Consider the following 19415-nt stretch of genomic DNA (forward strand, 5'->3'; position numbering starts at 1 on the left):
TGTAATCTGTGCTCGCACCTATATTGAGTTCACACTGAAACACTCTGGAGAATCAACACATCGGCCACTGGCCAAACGATGACGTGTTTTGGAAACAAATGTTGCAATTTGTTTCGAACATTTGACGTCACGAGTTCCAAAGTCGGTCTCCTGGCAAATGTGTGTTGCGTGGTTCACAACTAGTAGTGAACTAGAGATCGTTTAAGGCTGTTCTTAACCAGACGAACCATTGGTTCGCCGAACTAAGGTTCGCGAACCATGGTTTGTGTCTTAACTGGGTGAACTTGTTCGGCAAACTCAAGGTCTAGTTCGGCCAGTTAAGACACGAAACCTGGATCGCCGACAAACGAGGGGAGCTCACTCCGAGTCGACAATAAAAGCAAGTAAGTTATTCCCCTTCCAAAAATGGCTGCCTCCAAGACGAAATCACCGATTGAGTGGTAACTCCGTGCTGGTTGTCGATTTGGGTCTCTCCTTCCCACTTGATCATGGTGCACGAAGCCTGGTAATCTTGAACTTTAGTGTGTTAAATTCATAGCTCAGAATCGAGTGGCATACTTTACTTATTTTAGATCCAAGTACCTGTAATCAAGCCCAAGAACATTTATCATGAAATTAATTGACGGATTAAGCTTCAAACCTAAGCATAATTAATTAATTTGGTTGTTTGATCGGCGAAAATGGCGTAGGTTGTCAACCAAGGGACTTCAATTACACGACAAAGTTGCCTCCCCTGTCCGCTGACACGGATAATTCCTTCTTTGACGCATGTAATTTGTAAACAAAATGCATTCGTACCAGAGTACGCTATGATTCGTACAGTTCATCGGAGTTCATTCCGTGACTTTAAAGGGATCTAAAAGACTTGTTATGATTACAAGTGCAGGTTCTCCAAATTTGGAGGCTTGAATGCCTCTGAATTATGAGCTATGAATTTAACACATTAAAGTTCAAGATTACCCGAAGCCTATGTCATTTACCCTCCTGGGTTAAACTTAAAGGTTATAAATTGATTCGAGAAAATAACATGACTGGTATGGACTGATCATTGTGTCTACCGTGGAGCCATCGGGGTTCTATGGGAAATGCTACACACAAAAACTTGCCTGTGAAAAGGGAAAGACGGTGACCAAAAATAAATGATGATAGCGATATTTCTAATTGTGGATCAGCAGAGTCGAGAAGCATACATGATGTTTAGGCAAAAAAAAAAAAATTGTCTGTTTCTGGTAACATGGCTAAAAAAAATAGGGTCGGTAGGTAGGGATTTTTTTTTATTTTTTTTTACCCCAAATGTAGACCAATAAAACTAACTTTAAAAATCGCGCAAAGAGACTGGATTCACTATACATAGAGACAAGACACTCAACACATTTACAAATCGTCAGCGGACTTTCGTTTTCACACGTTTTTGTTGTTCATTTTCTCACCCTGTCCTTTACCACCAAAAAAAAACAAAAACATTTTTGAGTTTGGAAAAACAAAGTTTAGGGTCGGCGCCGAAACTTAGGGTCGGTCGGGTGACCAGAAACAGACAATTTTTTTTTTGGCCTTACCAAAGTGTGTGTGCGTGTCTGTCTGTCCACGTGTGTGTTTGAGCTCTATTCGGTACAGAATATGAGTTTGGGGATTGAGTGAAGAGGGAGACCTAAAAAAAAAGCTACTCGGGATTTTGGTTCTTTTTATCACAATTCAGTCTGTTTTAATTTTCAAGTTATATCAGACATTTTCTATTTGCACTGATACACTGGAATCCCTTGTGGATGTATTGCTTTAAGGGTCTACAAAAAGTACTACTGAACCAAAATCATCCTGTTTCTTTACGTTTTGAGCAATTCAATTGGTCTTGGTTTTTGTTTTTTAAAAATTTGATTCCTCTTCATTCTTCTCAAAAAAAAGCTTTCATTGCGATAAACAAAACATTACTGGATAGACGTTTTCTTGGAGAACGTCTGTATTAGCAAGCATTTAAAGTAGGAGGACGATATGGAACGTACGATAAAAGGATGTGCTTTAGCTTTCTGTCTCATCATTTATAAATGTTGTCCTTCAATCACACACACACACACACACACACTTTTGATCCAGCTCCAACCATATTTCATAAGGCTTTATTCAGGGTTGTCTCTTGTTCTTAAACATCCGATTTCTAAGCACACGTCTGTGCTGAGAATATGAACATGAACCGATATGAACATCAATGTCAGCCGCCTTTTTATTATGAAATAATGTTCATTTGTGTTCCAAACACTTCCGAAGAATACTTGTTGGTGTGTCTTCAGTCGCCCTGACATCATCACAACTCGACCCTGTCCTGCAAAAATACAAATATATACAGGGTGACACCCAAACATTCAACCCAAACAAATGCTTATTTCTTTTACATCTGTTGACCGAATTAGTTATCTTTCTTTTTTTTTTTTTTTTTTTTTTTGTCCCTGTCCTGTCCTGTCTTGTCTTGTCATGCCTTGTCTTGTCTTGTCATCCCTCTATTGGCCTACTGGCAACCTTTTCCTAACTTGTCTTGTCTTGCCATGTCTTGTCTTGTCTTGTATTGTATACATTTAGCATACATTTGGGTAAAGGTTTGCGAACAGGTAAGGGGTGTAAGAGAGAGAGAGAGAGAGAGAGAGAGAGAGAGAGAGAGAGAGAGAGAGAGAGAGAGAGAGAGAGAGAGAGAGAGAGAGAGAGACAGAGACAGAGACAGAGACAGAGACAGAGATGGTGGTGGTCTATGTTACATTACACAGGTCAACACAGTTGCAAGTTCGTAGGTTAAAGGCTGCCCTTTTCGTAGCGTTCATTAATTAATTCCTATTGTTTACATGTGCCAATAATGTTATAAAACTGTACCTAAGGGGATATAATAACGATTGGCTGTAGCTTTCGAAAACAGAAAAAATTATTTCAGTATTGCAAAGTGGTGTTGATAGTGTCGAATGTAAACAGAACAGTCTCAAAGAGAAAGTGGATGTTTTCCGGAAATTGCGAAGTTAACAAGAATACAGAAAAGCGCGCTTTCCTGCTTAGCACAATCCGCTACCGCGCTAATCTGGCGTGTCAATATCACTACGTTTTGCACGTGGAAGGTGAGCGATTTCCTTCACGCGGGGATTGACGAAGCTGCACTGTCTGTGTTGACGGTCTAAAAATAGCCCAAGCCCTGGGGAACTGTTTCTAAAGATAGCAATAAACTTTATTAAGAATTGATTATTTCTTGTCGACTTCAAACCTAAAACTTTGCAGGAAGCTTAATTTATACATCCCCGCAACGATGGGAAAAGCCCTGGAAGTAAGTAAACTAATTAAATAGGACTTTGTCAGCCTTTAAATGAGGGGTTATTGTGTATAGTGAGGAAATAATTTTCTGATGTATTTTTAATTCATTATTGGTGTTTTATGCAAAACGTACGGTCCAGGGCCGGACCCAGGGGGGGGTTCCAGGGGTTCCGGAACCCCACCCCTGGAAAAAGCATGTACCTTGCTTTGACTTTTACTAGTTTTAGCACCAAAACAATGCTGCTCTTAACCCTTAAAACAAGGCCCAGAATGCACCAGATTGCACAGATTTTAACCGTTTTTCAACAATTTTCCGGGGGAGCATGCCCCCGGACCCCCATAGTTCGCGTGCCTGCTTTGCAGGCGCGCGCTTGTGGCTTCGCCACTTCGCTGATTTGCCCCCCCAAAAAAGGAGGAACCCCCCCCCTTACAACTCACTTGGTCCGGCCCTGCGGTCAATATTGAAAGTTTAAAAAAAAGTACTGCCCTCACATTAATACGAAGGCGGGATCACAGCTGGATAAGACAAGGTACGGCAATTTCGACCCGGAGGTCTCTTTCAGGGCGCACAGAGGATGAGACAACACAGGAGAAAAAAAACAAAAAACACAGATAATAGCACACAGAAGGAACGATTACAGCAGTTATAATTAAATTACTTTGTGGGTCAGGGTTTTTTAGGAGTACAGGGGAAACCCCTTTTAAGACTTAAAAAAATGTGAGAAAATCAAGTCTTAAAATGGAAGGGGTCTAAAAATGGGGGTAATTTACAGAGGTTATGAACAGAACATCTTCTTCTTCAGCGTTCCAGAAATTCTGGTGACGTGTGAGCTTGTTTGCCCATTTGGGTTCCCCACACTATACTCTGAGAGCATAGTCAGCTTCACTCCGCTTTCGTTGAGTAGGCATGCTGGGTATTTTCGTGTTTCCATAACCCACCGAACTCCGACATGGTTTACAGGATCTTTTCCGTGCGCACTTGGTCTTGTTCTTGCGTGTACACACGAAGGGGATTAAGTCACTAAGCAGGTCTGCACATAAGTTGACCTGGGAGATCGGAAAAATCTCCACTCTTAACCCACCAGGCGGCAGCGACCGGGATTCGAACTCACGACCTCCCGATTAGGAGGCCGACGTCTTACCACTGCGCGCCACTTCACCCGTCACAGAACATCTAAAGAAGCAAGATCTTAAAAAGGAGGAAGTCTGAAATGAATGGGTCTGAAAGGGGGGTTCAACTGTGGAAAAGTACCTGTCAGTTTACCTGTATGATTAGGACTGGGTGGCCGAGTGGTAACGCACTTGCGCTCGGAAGCGAGAGGTTGCGAGTTCGACCCTGGGTCAGGGCGTTAGCAATTTTCTCCCCCCTTTCCTAACCTAGGTGGTGGGTTCAAGTGCTAGTCTTTCGGATGAGACGAAAAACCGAGGTCCCTTCCGTGTACACTACATTGGGGTGTGCACGTTAAAGATCCCACGATTGACAAAAGGGTCTTTCCTGGCAAAATTGTATAGGCATAGATAAAATTGTCCACCAAAATACCCGTGTGTCTTGGAATAATAGGCCGTGAAAAGTAGGATATGCGCCAAAATGGCTGCGATCTGCTGGCCGATGTGAATGCGTGATGTATTGTGTAAAATAATTCCATCTCACACGGCATAAATAAATCCCTGCGCCTTGAATATGTGCGCGATATAAATTGCATAAAAATAAAATAAAAATAAAAAAATAAAAATCCCTGCGCTTACAACTGTACCAAACACTGTACATAAGGAACCCATTGTAGTTTCTTTGACTGTACCCACGGAATACGCGCGATATAAGCCTCATATTGATTGATTGAATAAGACCACCCCTGACATGCGGCACATACCAAATATCTACAAGTGCTTTGCGTGAACAGTAAAAAAAATGATTTTCCTTTTTGCGAATTCATTTCATTAAACACAACAACAACAAAATTCATCAAATTCCAGCTGAGCAGAACGGCTTTCACAATAATTTATTATGACTGGGCCTTTAAAGGCATGTTCCTCACCATATTACCCAGCATATCAGACACCACATGTTTGACTAGGTTTTTACATGGGAACAACAAGACTATACAGGATGGTAAAAAAAAACCTCCCTATTTTCTTTTTAATCACATTTTTGACTGCGAAAAAAAAAGAGATCAAAAAGGAAATAGGGCGCTTTTTTTTAGACACCCCTTTTTACGTCCAGCTTCTTTTGGTGGAGATTCAAGTTACAGACACAAGTGAAATTCATTAAGCAAAAAGGTTCCCACTATGCACTGCCACAGACCACAACCAGGTTATTAATGTGCGGTACAGTGTATAATTATGTTTAAGTAAAAGGATGCCCTTCTTTTGTTTAATTGGAGCATCTATGATGTCTGACATTTTGGTTCTAACGGTAAGGAACGTATGTTTAGGCTCTAATAAGGACAGTTTGTCTTGTCAAAAGCCTCATGCATATTCCTTCCTCCCCATGCAAGACTTTCTTTTATTTGAATATCTGCCTTTATAGTACAAAAATCAAATAAAAAGGTCGCACTCTGCGCATAGCGACAAAAATCGCAATTTTACCAAGAAAACCTCACACTCTTTATGTGGAGAAAGACCCTGACTGTTGCAGTATGTTATGCATTTGAAAACATCTGAAATTGTGTACTTGAATTCTACAGTTTGATCAGTTCTGTGTGTTTAAAAAGTTACCTTGATCATTCTGACATGCTCTTGCTCAAATCACATCCCAGACAATATTGTAGACTCCATTGATAGACGCTGTGGTGCATGGGAGAACTGCATTCTGAGGAAACGAAAAAAATATACACTGAGGAAGAACAGTCACAACAACATTTGCAGCAGCAACAGGCTATATAATTTTATTCAAAGAACACTTGAATAAGGTAAAATGAAAATCAGTGTTGTGTCAGTAAATTTGATTTGGGGGAGATGGAAGGATTGGGGTGGGGGTTTAGAGGCGGGGATAGAAGGATAGCTGGGAACCGGGGAAGGTGGGGTGGCTAACACAGTTTGATCATGTAATGACTGGTACAATGTTTAATATATATAAAAAGGCAGCAACTCTGTAATGCATTATGTGAACCAACTTCTCCATAAACTAAATAAAGATCAGTAAAAGTTACCTCTTTCATTCTGGAATCTTTTTGGTCCCATCACAGCTCAGACGCAGACTCAATGGACAGATACTGTAATGATGAAAAAAAACACCAGCATTTTAAGGGAGAACAAGAATTATGCAGAGAGGAGAAACAGTAATGAGTAAGAACAACAGCAGCAGCAGCAGCAGACTCAATACTCTTACTCTACATAACACTCTCACTGAATGACTGATTCAGTAACTAAATCCCAGTGAAGTGCAAGTGATCAAAATTACTGATGTAAAAACAGAGAGAGAGAGAGAGAGAGAGAGAGAGAGAGAGAGAGAGAGAGAGAGAGAGAGAGAGAGAGAGAGAGAGAGAGAGAGAGAGACAGACAGACAGACAGACAGAGAGACAAACAGACAGAGAGAGACAGAGAGAGAGACAGACAGACACAGACAGACAGACAGACAGACAGGCAGAGACAATGCGAATGTGTGTGTGTGTGTGTGTGTGTGTGTGTGTGTGTGTGTGTACATGGGAAATGCAGTGCCATTGAAAACAAACACTTGCTTCATTTAAATATCAACAGTTATACAACATAAGAGGCACTAGAAAAGTTGTACATGAAAATAAATGTTGCTCTTGCTGATGGAAAAAGAGCAGGGGGAGAGGGTCGATGTTGCTTGCACTTGCAGATAATTATGCACTAACATCCAGCTGTTTTTCTGGGTGTACGGTAACCCTGTAATGTTTAAGCAGAAATGTTTGTGGATCACGTTATGCTTCTGCTTTTAGATCAGTTTGAGTATTTGCAATATTACCTGGATCATTGCGGCATCCTCTTGATCACATCACATTTGAGACTTTGACCTATATAGACTCCATGGGCAGACGCTGAAGTTATTACAAGGGCATTCTGAAAAATGACAATACAAATGCAGAGATGTAGAACTTTACATTACACTTACAGAAGCAACAACCAGAGAGCTGATTTATACAGGTAGAGAGAGAGATAAAGAGAAGAAGAAGTAAAAGAAAAAAGAGAGCATAGAAAGAGAGAGGGGGTGGGGGATGGGGCAAAGGGAGTTTGTAACACTATGGAACTATTTGAGCACTCCCCATAACCACAAACAAGGTACAGACGGCAACATATGTTGCACGGAAGGGTGGGGGTAGTTGGACTGGAGAGTGTTGTTATGGGTTTAGGGTGGTGCTGGGGCGGAGTGTGTATGTAACTTGATAATAATAAGCATGATCAGTTAGAGCTAACAACTATCTTGATCTTCACAGACATAAATTGAACAATGATTTCACCAGCATGTACCTTTATTTTTGCCCTTGAGTTAGGTGGAAGACAATGTTGAGTGGTGAACGCAAGTTGTATTGATCACTGGGTCATCCTGCGGTCCGGGCCATTGATCTGCACATTGCACCAGCAAAAACAAACACAATGTTATGATCTCAATCAGCCTGCATGGTCAATCATGAATCTAAGAACACAAACACTGTCCAGATCTAATTGAAAACGAAATCATCATTACTTGGGAAATTCAATGAAAATCTAGCAGTCAACGAAGCAGATAGATCTGTCCTTGCGATTGTTGTTGCAAGCAGATAAATGTGTGAACTTCCTTATCTCAACGTTATCATTCAACATATTGATATTTTGCCTGATGGATGTTGTGCCGATGAGATAAACAAACAATCAAAATCAAAGTCATAAACTTTTGAAGAAAAAAATTAAACAAATTGAGCAGAAAGAATCTAGCTTACTGCTGTGCTGATTTCGACAAAATCAATGCGTTTACATGCCGAAGTCATTCCTGCTTTTATTCATATCATACTAGATGATCCTAATGCACAACAATACGAAAACGAGCTCAGCGAAATGAGTAACACTGCCTCACCTGCACTAACACAATGCTGCAGAAGCGAAGGTCGTCTACGACTGGAAATTTCGAAGTCGAACAGCGGCGTTTTTTCACTCTCAGCGGTTGTCTTGCTCGGAAAAGTGAAAAGCTTAACTTGAAATCGAACGGAAGTCACCATTCTACCTTTTCGTTCAAGCGTTGTTTTTATAAAATCTCAGAAAATGTAATTTTGACTTGGGTGATTTCGTCCGCCATTGAGATTCAGTTTTTCAATAATTTGTCTTCCTCCTTGGCAGAAGAGTCAAAGGTTCGGCCCGATCTTCAAGGTTTCCAAGACATGACTTGCAAACCCCGAACCTAGTTCGCCGAACCCCCCAAACCTAGTTCGAAAACTCAGGTTCGTCTGGTTAAAGGAAAAGTCCAAGGTTTTTAAATATGCCCAAAAACTTGAAAATCGAATGCCAAATGTTACAAACATCTCTGGAAAAATATTTTAAAATTTGAAAAAAAATTGTTGTTGTTGTAGTTGAAGATTTAGTGTTGCGGGGCTAACCAAGACAAGTCGCCTGGGGTCAAGTAGTGGTCACGTGGTTTTCGGTGCACTGTGACGTCGGTGCACTGTGACGTCACAAGTTATTGTGTTGATTCTACCACTAGTAGTCTACCAGCTTGATTTTCACACAGAAAAGTCACCACTGTATGCCCGAAAAGAATGCCTCGGTGGAGAGCAGCCGCAAACTGCAACAACTCGTCAATGTCCCCAGGCATTTCATAGCACACTTTCCCTCATAAAACTCTGAGTCTCTTGTGGAAATGGAAGAGCTGTGTGCAGCACAAGCGTGCAGATTTCAAAGTGTCGGGCACTTTCTGGACACAGATTTCGCCATTTTTCTGCAGCACAAAAGTTGGCGTTTCATCCCTGAAACAAATGTTTTGACCCCTGGCAGTGTCTTCCCTTCATAAAAGTACGGAGAGGGCTTTATTACGACGAGCCATCGAAATTCCGAGGCGACATACGAACAGCGGATTATCTCACAAGAAGGAATGCGTTGAAGGTCAGAGTACATGCTTTTATTTTCATGCATACGTAAACATTGTTTTGCTGCGCAGCGAATACGAATTGGTGCAGAACAGTGTGTCTGGGTCCAGCTGATATTCGCTGGAGTACAGATGCGCCACAGGCTAGATCTACAGAGTTACAACTTACAGAACTGTCTGAGCTGAGCTAAGAGTAAAAAGTAGTCAGGGTTGTGGACACGTAAGACAATGCGTGTGTCACGTTATCTATTCTATTCAGTCGCAAACTATCCCCTGAGATCAATTCATGAAATTGGCAGCGTTTGCTGGAATCATGGTTTAATGCTATTTTTACCAGATCTAAACTTTTGGTGGATGTGCAACCGGTAAGGTAAACAGACACCTGCATGCTAGAGACAAGAAGATTACGAATTGTGCAGTAATTAATCTTTCTGCATTGACTTAGAGACGCAAAACCAGTCTAATTGCTACAACATGGATACACATCCAGACGACTTCCAGAGGGTGTCTAAATGTTCAGTGTACTGTATAGATCAGAAGCATACTTTCGAATTGATTTATACTCACACTCATTTTCTCTCTTCTTTTACTTCCAGACCTTTCATCATCACTCACGGCCACTGGTCAGAACAGGTCACTAGACACTGACACCGTGACCATTCCAGATTTCCCGGTTCTCCGTGATCATAACGCAACTGTTGACCAGTCCTGTTCCTACCGTCCAGAATCACCACAGGAGAAAACCAACGTGCCATTCATCGTAAGATTTTTGTTTTGTTTTGAAAATTAGTGCCTTATTCTCGCTTTGCAAAAAAACGAGAAAGTGTCTTTGACAGATACCATCCAAATAATACATTATGAAAACAAGTACAAGTTCATTTCTACTCATGTTAATCGTTTATGCTTTCTGTGCTGAGCGACATATGGATTGAATTTCTTTCGTAACTCACCTCCCGTCAACCTGCAAAACTATATCTGTCGAAGTAGTCTCAAATAAAGTTAGTATGCTTCCGAATAAAAAATATAAAAAAAGGGTATTTTCTGAAATTTTTAATTATAGACCAAAACAAAACATTCACGAGTATGTTGTTGACCTGATGGTCTTTATGGTAGACAGCAAGAGTTGCATGTTCAAGAAGTTTAAGCAGTACATTTGAAAGAGCAAGGTAATTTAAGGTGGTATAAGTTTAATGGTAGGTTCCACTGTATAAAGGCGACATGGAGGGTATCTTTGACGGACTCATTCAACATTCATACCCATGCACATCACCTCAAACACATAAGCTTTGTTCTTGAGTCAAATTTATTGGCTTCATAAATATTGTGAATTTGTGTCCGTTTGCAGATTGGCTTATCTATGAATTTTTTCGAAAATATCTTGCGATCTACGTACGCATAATGTAACACGTGAAGAAGAACATAAAAAGTTCGTCAAAAGGAATCTAATTTGCATTTCAACCCATTTGCCTTCCTTATTGTTAATTTTTTCTTCATAAAGACTACTTGAAATAAACAAAATGTTTAACCATTTCAAGGCCTCTGAACACGTTTAAAAAAAATGCAGGTCTTTGCTCACTATATCAGATCTGCCAAGGCTCAGTTTACACAGGAAAAATCATCTGTCGACTTGAACACATACCAATAATCAACAGCCTCACTGCTTCTTGGAGCTGGATTTTGTGTGTGGAATGAATGACACATGTGGCGTTTTAGAATATAATTCATAGAAGATGTACATTCGTGCAGAAAGGCTTTGATTTAATAATTAGGTCTTCGTGATGTTCTCTTAAAATAACTAACATGTGTTCCCTTTACCGGGCCTCTGAACCAGTTTTGTGAATATGCAGGTTAAACTCGTGCTTTTTCTGTGTTATCAGTGTATTTCTCATCCAGGCATGGATGCGTGCTCTTAAATGGACAGCCCTTCCCGTGTAAACGATTGGGTTCAAAATCTCAAATCTTACCAGGCTTTTACATGGGATATGGCCATCCTTCCGTTTTGAAAAATACCAGAACTGAACACTCTGTATGGGTACTCTCTTTGGGAATGTAGAATTTTATGAATTAATTTCTTTAACGCCACACGTGTAAAACATTCCCTAAAAAAATCCCGGCAGCTCCAAAAACCAGTCAGGATGTTTATTCCTGGTATATGTTCAAGTCAAGAGATTTTATTTTCTGTAAAAGTCTTCGTAGATCTGTGTAGTGAGCAATCCTGTTTTGAAAAAGGACGTGCCTTTAAGCCTGTATAGACGGTTTGATTGTTGAGATACCAGGTGGCAATGACCGCACGGGTGGCAAGAGGTAGTAATGCACAGATGACAACAAACCGACCTGCATTTAAAAAAAAAGTTAGGAGGCCTTGATAGGAGGAAACATTTTGTTAATTTTCAGAATCTTTATGAAGAAATAATGAACGAGAAGAAAGTCTGGCCTTGAAGTAAATGCAAATTAAACTATGTATACTTTTGAAAAACTTTTTCTGTTCTTATTCACATGTTAAAATGTGTGCAGAGATCGTTAGTTACTTCCAAACAACCATGTTTCAGGCAACAGGCAAACGGACAATACTGGACACAGGCTATGCTGACCGGCTCATGGACTGACTACCTGATGCAGGAGTAGACCAACAGTGGAAAAAGTCGGGAACAAAATGTTGCAGAATGTGAACCATGTACCGGACCACGTGACAACCCAGTATCATCTTCAAACCATGCAGGAATCTGTTCAACACAGTCACACGATTTGTAAAAGTATATTTCAGCCTTCTGTAGCTCAGGGAGTTTGAACCCCACTCTTCATCCGTTTGGGAAAGTATTCTGATTGTTTTGACTGCACATGTTGGTAATGGTACTCTGATGCTTCTGCCGAGAAACCCCACTCGCTAGCGCACCAGCTGCCTGTTATGGGTAAGCGACGTGCCTGTATTTCCTGCAAAGCAAGACAGAATAAAACAGCAGCTTAGTTTGAGCTTTTAAGACATTCGTACCAGAGAAAACGTGTACGTGTTTGTTTGGAGAGGATGGATAGAATCATAAGACACGCTGTGTCTATGTGACGTAGAGCAGGTTTTCAAATTCATGCTGAAGCACTGTGTGATCGCTATTTTTTGGGGCATATATCTTACCTTGATTTCAGATAGACTGGGAACCGAAATGAGGATGTTTACATGAATAAACTATGCTGATATGTATGTGTTTAGAAATAAAGAATAGTTTTAATGATATATGATGGTGTGTTGTTTTTTAACCCAATGTGATATTTTTGTATTTGAAAACAAATTGTACACTCTGTTGTCAATTTTACTTTCAGATAAATAAATCTATCATAATGGAAATCATCTGTTTGTGTTGTGTTACTTACCCATTTTGATCAATGTTGAGTCGTCCATATTCCTGTGTGTTCGCATAGTATGCAGTTTGAAGGTAGTAGATGTCCGAGCAAACATAGGAGGATGTGCTGTTAGGCTGTCTATCTCCTCATCCAGGTTTTCCAGATATTTGAATTTCGTTCCCTCTTGGAGTTTCTGCACTGACACCTGATAAGCAAAATACACGTATCACTCTGTGATCATGGCAACAATAATCATCTGTATGCCCCGTTCAAAAATTACTTTGAGATTCTAAGGTATACACAGAAATTGTACTGGATCACAAAAACAACACGAACAGTAGTACATGTAATGTATATATATTCAGTTTAAAAATGCATGCAATGAGAGTCAATAACCCGATTTAACCCCAGGTAGATTCAGGGTCCCACTGACTGAATCTCATATGGTTGCTTTTCGGCACACACCACACATTTTTAATGGAACTGTGAGATTTTGTTAATACAGTAAAATAATATAGTAGCAACGTACTGTCTGTTCGTGACGTTTGAGAATACCGATCTATGCACTAATACGCATTGTCTTTTTGTAGTGTGACTGTCCGACATTGCGTACTCCTAAAAATCAATGATCAAAAAGTTTGAACTGCTGTAATCGTGTTTCAGCATAATATATGTCTGACAGTGCTTATTTGCTTCCAAAACGGCTTGCGATATCACTAGCCAACAGCGTTTCGCCACTGCTCAGAAAATCTTATGATTTCAGATCTAGTTTGAGATCGGAAATCACGTGTGCTCGTTTAAAAAACTAAATTCATTTATTACTTCCCTTTGACCGTTTCGCAAGAAAAATGTCAGGATCACTATTAGTATTAGCACATGAAAGCAGCCCACCGCCATTTCAAAAAAGTTTCACTGTTTAGTAGTGTCGATGTCATGTAGTGTTTTACTGTCGCAAATAAAAATACCAGGATAATTGCAGTTTTGTCCGCAAGAAACAGACTTTGCGCAATGTTAACTTGCTGTCTACATGTTTTGTTGTGTGACTGAAAAATTACTCAGAATTCCAAGAGAAAACAAGAGGCGAAGCCTTCAAGGCTCACGTAAGAAATCGACAAACAGTAACACAAACTCAATCACTCCGTCACACATACACACACACACACACACACACACACACACACACACACACACACACACACACACACACACACACACACACACACACACACACACACACACACACACACACAGTAAGCATAGGTGAAACTATATGCAAGAAAGCGAGACCCTGGATCTGCCAAGAAGTCTCGGCCCGCTCACAATAACAATGACCGAGACTTTCAGTAATTCCTTTGCGTGACGTCTAACCCTCTTACGTCATAATGTGACGTCTTCAAATAGTTTCTATCACACACGTCGAACACTTTTGACCGAGACTGACGTAATCCATAGACTCGGAAATGTTAAAGTTTCTACCACAGACATACACACATATAGTCCAGGCATCTTAGCCACTTTAGTGAAGGGAACGTTGAAGTGACAATGACTAGGTTTAAAATGTCCCTTATCAGAAAGTTCAACCTCATTCGTTTGATGTTTATTAAGCACATTTTCATATAAAGTTGGCGCTTCATACGGAAAAATGGCTTTGAAATTGACCCAAATCCTTCTTTGGGCTCTGTAAATGTCGTTTGGGGGTATGGTTGTAAAATGGTATCTACTGGTCACCCCAATGTATAAACTGAAAACTATTTCTGCACCAGAACACGCAGAAAGGATTGTATCTGCCTGATGTCTGATGCTTTTCAAAATCCCCAACCACTAACACCTTCAAAACGGACTTTAACTGACACTGTTGTTTTTCCCTATATAATCCTTACTATTTTTCCGAGACGTCGTCGTGTTGTGTATTTAGCTTGCCACAACCTCATACATGGTCCTAAAAGTTAAAGTTGAAGAAAATACTAAAGATAAATGAAAAAGCTGACGCAGTGTCATTCGCACCGTGAATCCCCCCATGGGAACATACTAAAGTCTGGTTCCAAATAGGCTCAATTTCCTTCTATTTCTTTGTATTTCTGCCTCGTAGGGGTAGGGGTGTTCAAACCAAAGGCACCTTTAAACCAAAATTCAAATCACACATCTTACAATACTAAGACACTCAGCAGTAAAAGGGTGTCTGCTGGTAAAAAATTCCAAACAATCCTAAAAGTACTTCACTACTAAAAGTGCTTTTAAAAAGAGCCGTTATTTTTCCCTCTATATTCAGTATTGTGTTTTCTGCGAACATGTAGTCTATTTAGATGGTTGTCGTGTGCACTTGAGTTGCTAAAGCGTTTTCAGTTGGGCATATGTCGAAAAGCAAAGAATTAGCCCTTTGAAAACCATCAGAACTGTCACACAAAAATAACATTTACCTATCTCACCAACTGACCAAACATAGGGCTTTTCCTTATGTATTATGTATTGTCGTGTTTTTTGTAGCATACTTGTGAAAACAGCCACCACTGTTGTAAATGATACTTTAAAGAGCATTATTTCATTTTTACAGTTGAAGGACAACCTGGACTGCCGTATATTACAGCTGTTTTACAATCAGCCAAAATTTTCTTAACAAACGTATGTTAAGAACAACTCCCACAGTGAAATTGAAGGAAAACAAAGTGAAAATCCGCCTGCCATAGAGGAGCTAAAGAATCAACAATAAACGACTGCATGGATAGCTTGATGCACGAATGCATTGCGGACATGTTTGTCTCCAACCAAGAGAAAGTTCCAAAAAATCCCTTTTGTGCTTCTTATTATACAGTGACGTCAAAGACAGCCTTTTCTGCTGTTCATACATTCAGGGGTTATGGTTACACTAAACGACGTAGTTGTAGCCATACTGCCATCCAGATTTATTTTTTCCTTGCGAGCAGTCACAGGGTGTTTGTGCTGTCTGCCAACCGTTAGATGACCCCGCCCAAGTCTGTTAAGGGACCGTTTGACCGTTATAGAACGCGTCTTTTTGATTTTTTGGCACAGTTGGAAACGGTTGATTTTTATCCCTACCATTGTTTCCAAACATTATATAGGAATGTTTTGTGAACAACGGATAATAGCCGCTACTCGCATGTGTAGCAAAAGTGAGCGTACATACTCACCCTGGTCGTACAGCCGTTGTCCGTTGCCCGTCTTTATCTGTCTGTACTGAACATTACCTTTGGATATTTCTCCAACGCTATGAAGTGAAGAAACACCAAATGTTGCAAAATGTTGTATGACCCCAAGAGCTCAAAAAAGATACTTGAGAACCTTGACCTTACCATAAGGTCAAGGTCACAGGGAGAATTAATGTGGTCTAAAAACTGCAAAATTTCACATTGTGCCAGTTTTCTGGAAAACAAATTAAAAACAGCGGGCTTAGTTTTGTATGGTATACAAGAAAAAGAAAGCCTTATCTTCTGATACCATTTTGGTTGACCTCGCTTCAATGTCAAGGTCAGAGGAGCCCTTCAAAGTTGAATTGTAGACATATTTTGATGTGAGCTTGCCCCTTTAACTTTACTATGGACGATATCTCTTACAAACTTAAACACTGAGTGGGGCGTTTGTTAGAATTTCATAGTGAGCCACATCTGGTCACATATCGTTAGGGTCAAGGTCACATTGACCCCTATGAAAAATGTGACCAAGCCGGGTAAAGAAATCCATGTGTCTTGGTAAAAAATCTTAACAAAGCAAAGCCCATGCGACTCTCATGCTTGACCTTTGTCTTAAAGTGACCTTGACCTTCAGGTGACCTTGAAGGTGAAGGTCTAACAACTGAAGCTGGCAAGGACATTGTACACTATTAGAACTGTTTTACAGATTTTTCCTACCAAATTACACATGACCTTTGGCCAAGGTCAAGATCATCAAAGGTCACACATCACAAGGCTATCAATTCAAGACATAGGAAGCATAAACATACTTATTGGCACTTTCTACAAAGAGACATTGTCACTTTTAGTGATTCAATTGCCCGTTTCAGTCACATTTCATAAGGGGCAAAGTGACCTTGACCTTGATGATATGTGACTAAATGTGGCTCAATATCAGTATATAACATGTGCCCCACACAATTATGAAGTTTGAAAGATTTTTTTCATAGTTCAGGGTCAAGGTCACTTCAAAACATGTATACAATTCAACTTTGAAGGACTCCTGTGACCTTGACATTGAAGCGAGGTCAACCAAAATGGTATCAGAAGATAAGGCTTTCTTTTTCTTGTATACCATACAAAACTAAGCCCGCTGTTTTTAATTTGTTTTCCAGAAAACTGGCACAATGTGAAATTTTGCAGTTTTTAGACCACATTAATTCTCCCTGTGACCTTGACCTTATGGTAAGGTCAAGGTTCTCAAGTATCTTTTTTGAGCTCTTGGGGTCATACAACATTTTGCAACATTTGGTGTTTCTTCACTTCATAGCGTTGGAGAAATATCCAAAGGTAATGTTCAGTACAGACAGATAAAGACGGGCAACGGACAACGGCTGTACGACCAGGGTGAGTATGTACGCTCACTTTTGCTACACATGCGAGTAGCGGCTATTATCCGTTGTTCACAAAACATTCCTATATAATGTTTGGAAACAATGGTAGGGATAAAAATCAACCGTTTCCAACTGTGCCAAAAAATCAAAAAGACGCGTTCTATAACGGTCAAACGGTCCCTTAACAGACTTGGGCGGGGTCATCTAACGGTTGGCAGACAGCACAAACACCCTGTGACTGCTCGCAAGGAAAAAATAAATCTGGATGGCAGTATGGCTACAACTACGTCGTTTAGTGTAACCATAACCCCTGAATGTATGAACAGCAGAAAAGGCTGTCTTTGACGTCACTGTATAATAAGAAGCACAAAAGGGATTTTTTGGAACTTTCTCTTGGTTGGAGACAAACATGTCCGCAATGCATTCGTGCATCAAGCTATCCATGCAGTCGTTTATTGTTGATTCTTTAGCTCCTCTATGGCAGGGGGATTTTCAATTTGTTTTCCTTCAATTTCACTATGGGAGTTGTTCTTAACATACGTTTGTTAAGAAAATTTTGGCTGATTGTAAAACAGCTGTAATATACGGCAGTCCAGGTTGTCCTTCAACTGTAAAAATGAAATAATGCTCTTTAAAGTATCATTTACAACAGTGGTGGCTGTTTTCACAAGTATGCTACAAAAAACACGATAATACATAATACATAAGGAAAAGCCCTATGTTTGGTCAGTTGGTGAGATAGGTAAATGTTATTTTTGTGTGACAGTTCTGATGGTTTTCAAAGGGCTAATTCTTTGCTTTTCGACATATGCCCAACTGAAAACGCTTTAGCAACTCAAGTGCACACGACAACCATCTAAATAGACTACATGTTCGCAGAAAACACAATACTGAATATAGAGGGAAAAATAACGGCTCTTTTTAAAAGCACTTTTAGTAGTGAAGTACTTTTAGGATTGTTTGGAATTTTTTACCAGCAGACACCCTTTTACTGCTGAGTGTCTTAGTATTGTAAGATGTGTGATTTGAATTTTGGTTTAAAGGTGCCTTTGGTTTGAACACCCCTGCCCCTACGAGGCAGAAATACAAAGAAATAGAAGGAAATTGAGCCTATTTGGAACCAGACTTTAGTATGTTCCCATGGGGGGATTCACGGTGCGAATGACACTGCGTCAGCTTTTTCATTTATCTTTAGTATTTTCTTCAACTTTAACTTTTAGGACCATGTATGAGGTTGTGGCAAGCTAAATACACAACACGACGACGTCTCGGAAAAATAGTAAGGATTATATAGGGAAAAACAACAGTGTCAGTTAAAGTCCGTTTTGAAGGTGTTAGTGGTTGGGGATTTTGAAAAGCATCAGACATCAGGCAGATACAATCCTTTCTGCGTGTTCTGGTGCAGAAATAGTTTTCAGTTTATACATTGGGGTGACCAGTAGATACCATTTTACAACCATACCCCCAAACGACATTTACAGAGCCCAAAGAAGGATTTGGGTCAATTTCAAAGCCATTTTTCCGTATGAAGCGCCAACTTTATATGAAAATGTGCTTAATAAACATCAAACGAATGAGGTTGAACTTTCTGATAAGGGACATTTTAAACCTAGTCATTGTCACTTCAACGTTGTTCTCTAATATGCCTGGACTAATACATACGCACGCACGCACGCACAGACAGACAAAGTTTATCATCGCATAGGCTACACTTACGTGAGCCAATAAGGATAGTCGCGTGTGAACATCACTGTGGAAACATTTATTCTAAACTGGGCAGTTCAAGGACGAAATCCTTGATTAAAGATAGGAAAATAAACAACACCAGATGCCTGAAATAATAGCATAAATCAATGATCTTTACATGCTTACAGATCTGTGGAAGCACATCAACTGATCTGTGAAAAACACACCTGACGTCGATCTAGCATGCAAGAGGTAGCGACTACGGACTAGTAGTGTGTCAACATCACAACAAAGAGAATCACATACCATTTCGTATTGCCGCTTATGCTGGCTCTGTTTCAAGCAGTTCCTTGTGGCCTCGCCAGCATTTTGACGACGAAGACGGAAGAGGCTCAAACGGGCACGCTAAAACCTCAGGCTGGCTGAAAACCGGTCCGTATTCCACTTGTCTTCCTCACTGCTTGAGCCGGCCATGTTTGTTGTTCAAGGCTCGTGACGTAGCACACGTATGTGCACAAGGTCATGAGCCAAGACTGCGCGCGCGATGGAACGATTCAGAACAACCAAAAAACGAGTCAAAGT

General features: G+C 40.3%; 3 long non-coding RNA genes across 5 annotated transcripts; 1 reads left to right on the forward strand and 2 right to left on the reverse strand.

Moving 5' to 3' along the window:
• Nucleotides 1-2038: 2038 nt before the first annotated feature.
• On the reverse strand, nt 2039-8661 carry LOC138965426 (uncharacterized). 2 transcript variants are annotated; one of them, XR_011455453.1, is made up of 6 exons: nt 8294-8661; nt 7711-7806; nt 7208-7302; nt 6429-6491; nt 5995-6088; nt 2040-2314 (listed from the first exon to the last, which is right to left on the reverse strand). It is a non-coding gene; the product is annotated as an uncharacterized lncRNA (long non-coding RNA). The 2 variants fall into 2 exon arrangements; XR_011455454.1 differs by lacking the exon at nt 5995-6088 and having other exon boundaries at nt 2039-2314; nt 8294-8660.
• Nucleotides 8662-8721: 60 nt separating this feature from the next.
• On the forward strand, nt 8722-12521 carry LOC138965442 (uncharacterized). 2 transcript variants are annotated; one of them, XR_011455464.1, is made up of 3 exons: nt 8722-9312; nt 9892-10055; nt 11845-12521. It is a non-coding gene; the product is annotated as an uncharacterized lncRNA (long non-coding RNA). The 2 variants fall into 2 exon arrangements; XR_011455463.1 differs by lacking the exon at nt 8722-9312 and having other exon boundaries at nt 9722-10055.
• Nucleotides 10581-19215, reverse strand: LOC138965434 (uncharacterized). The gene is made up of 3 exons (XR_011455459.1): nt 19140-19215; nt 12659-12833; nt 10581-12226 (listed from the first exon to the last, which is right to left on the reverse strand). It is a non-coding gene; the product is annotated as an uncharacterized lncRNA (long non-coding RNA).
• Nucleotides 19216-19415: the final 200 nt, after the last annotated feature.

This window comes from Littorina saxatilis, linkage group LG1, assembly GCF_037325665.1.
Source record: "Littorina saxatilis isolate snail1 linkage group LG1, US_GU_Lsax_2.0, whole genome shotgun sequence".
Classification (NCBI taxonomy): Eukaryota; Metazoa; Mollusca; class Gastropoda; order Littorinimorpha; family Littorinidae; genus Littorina; species Littorina saxatilis.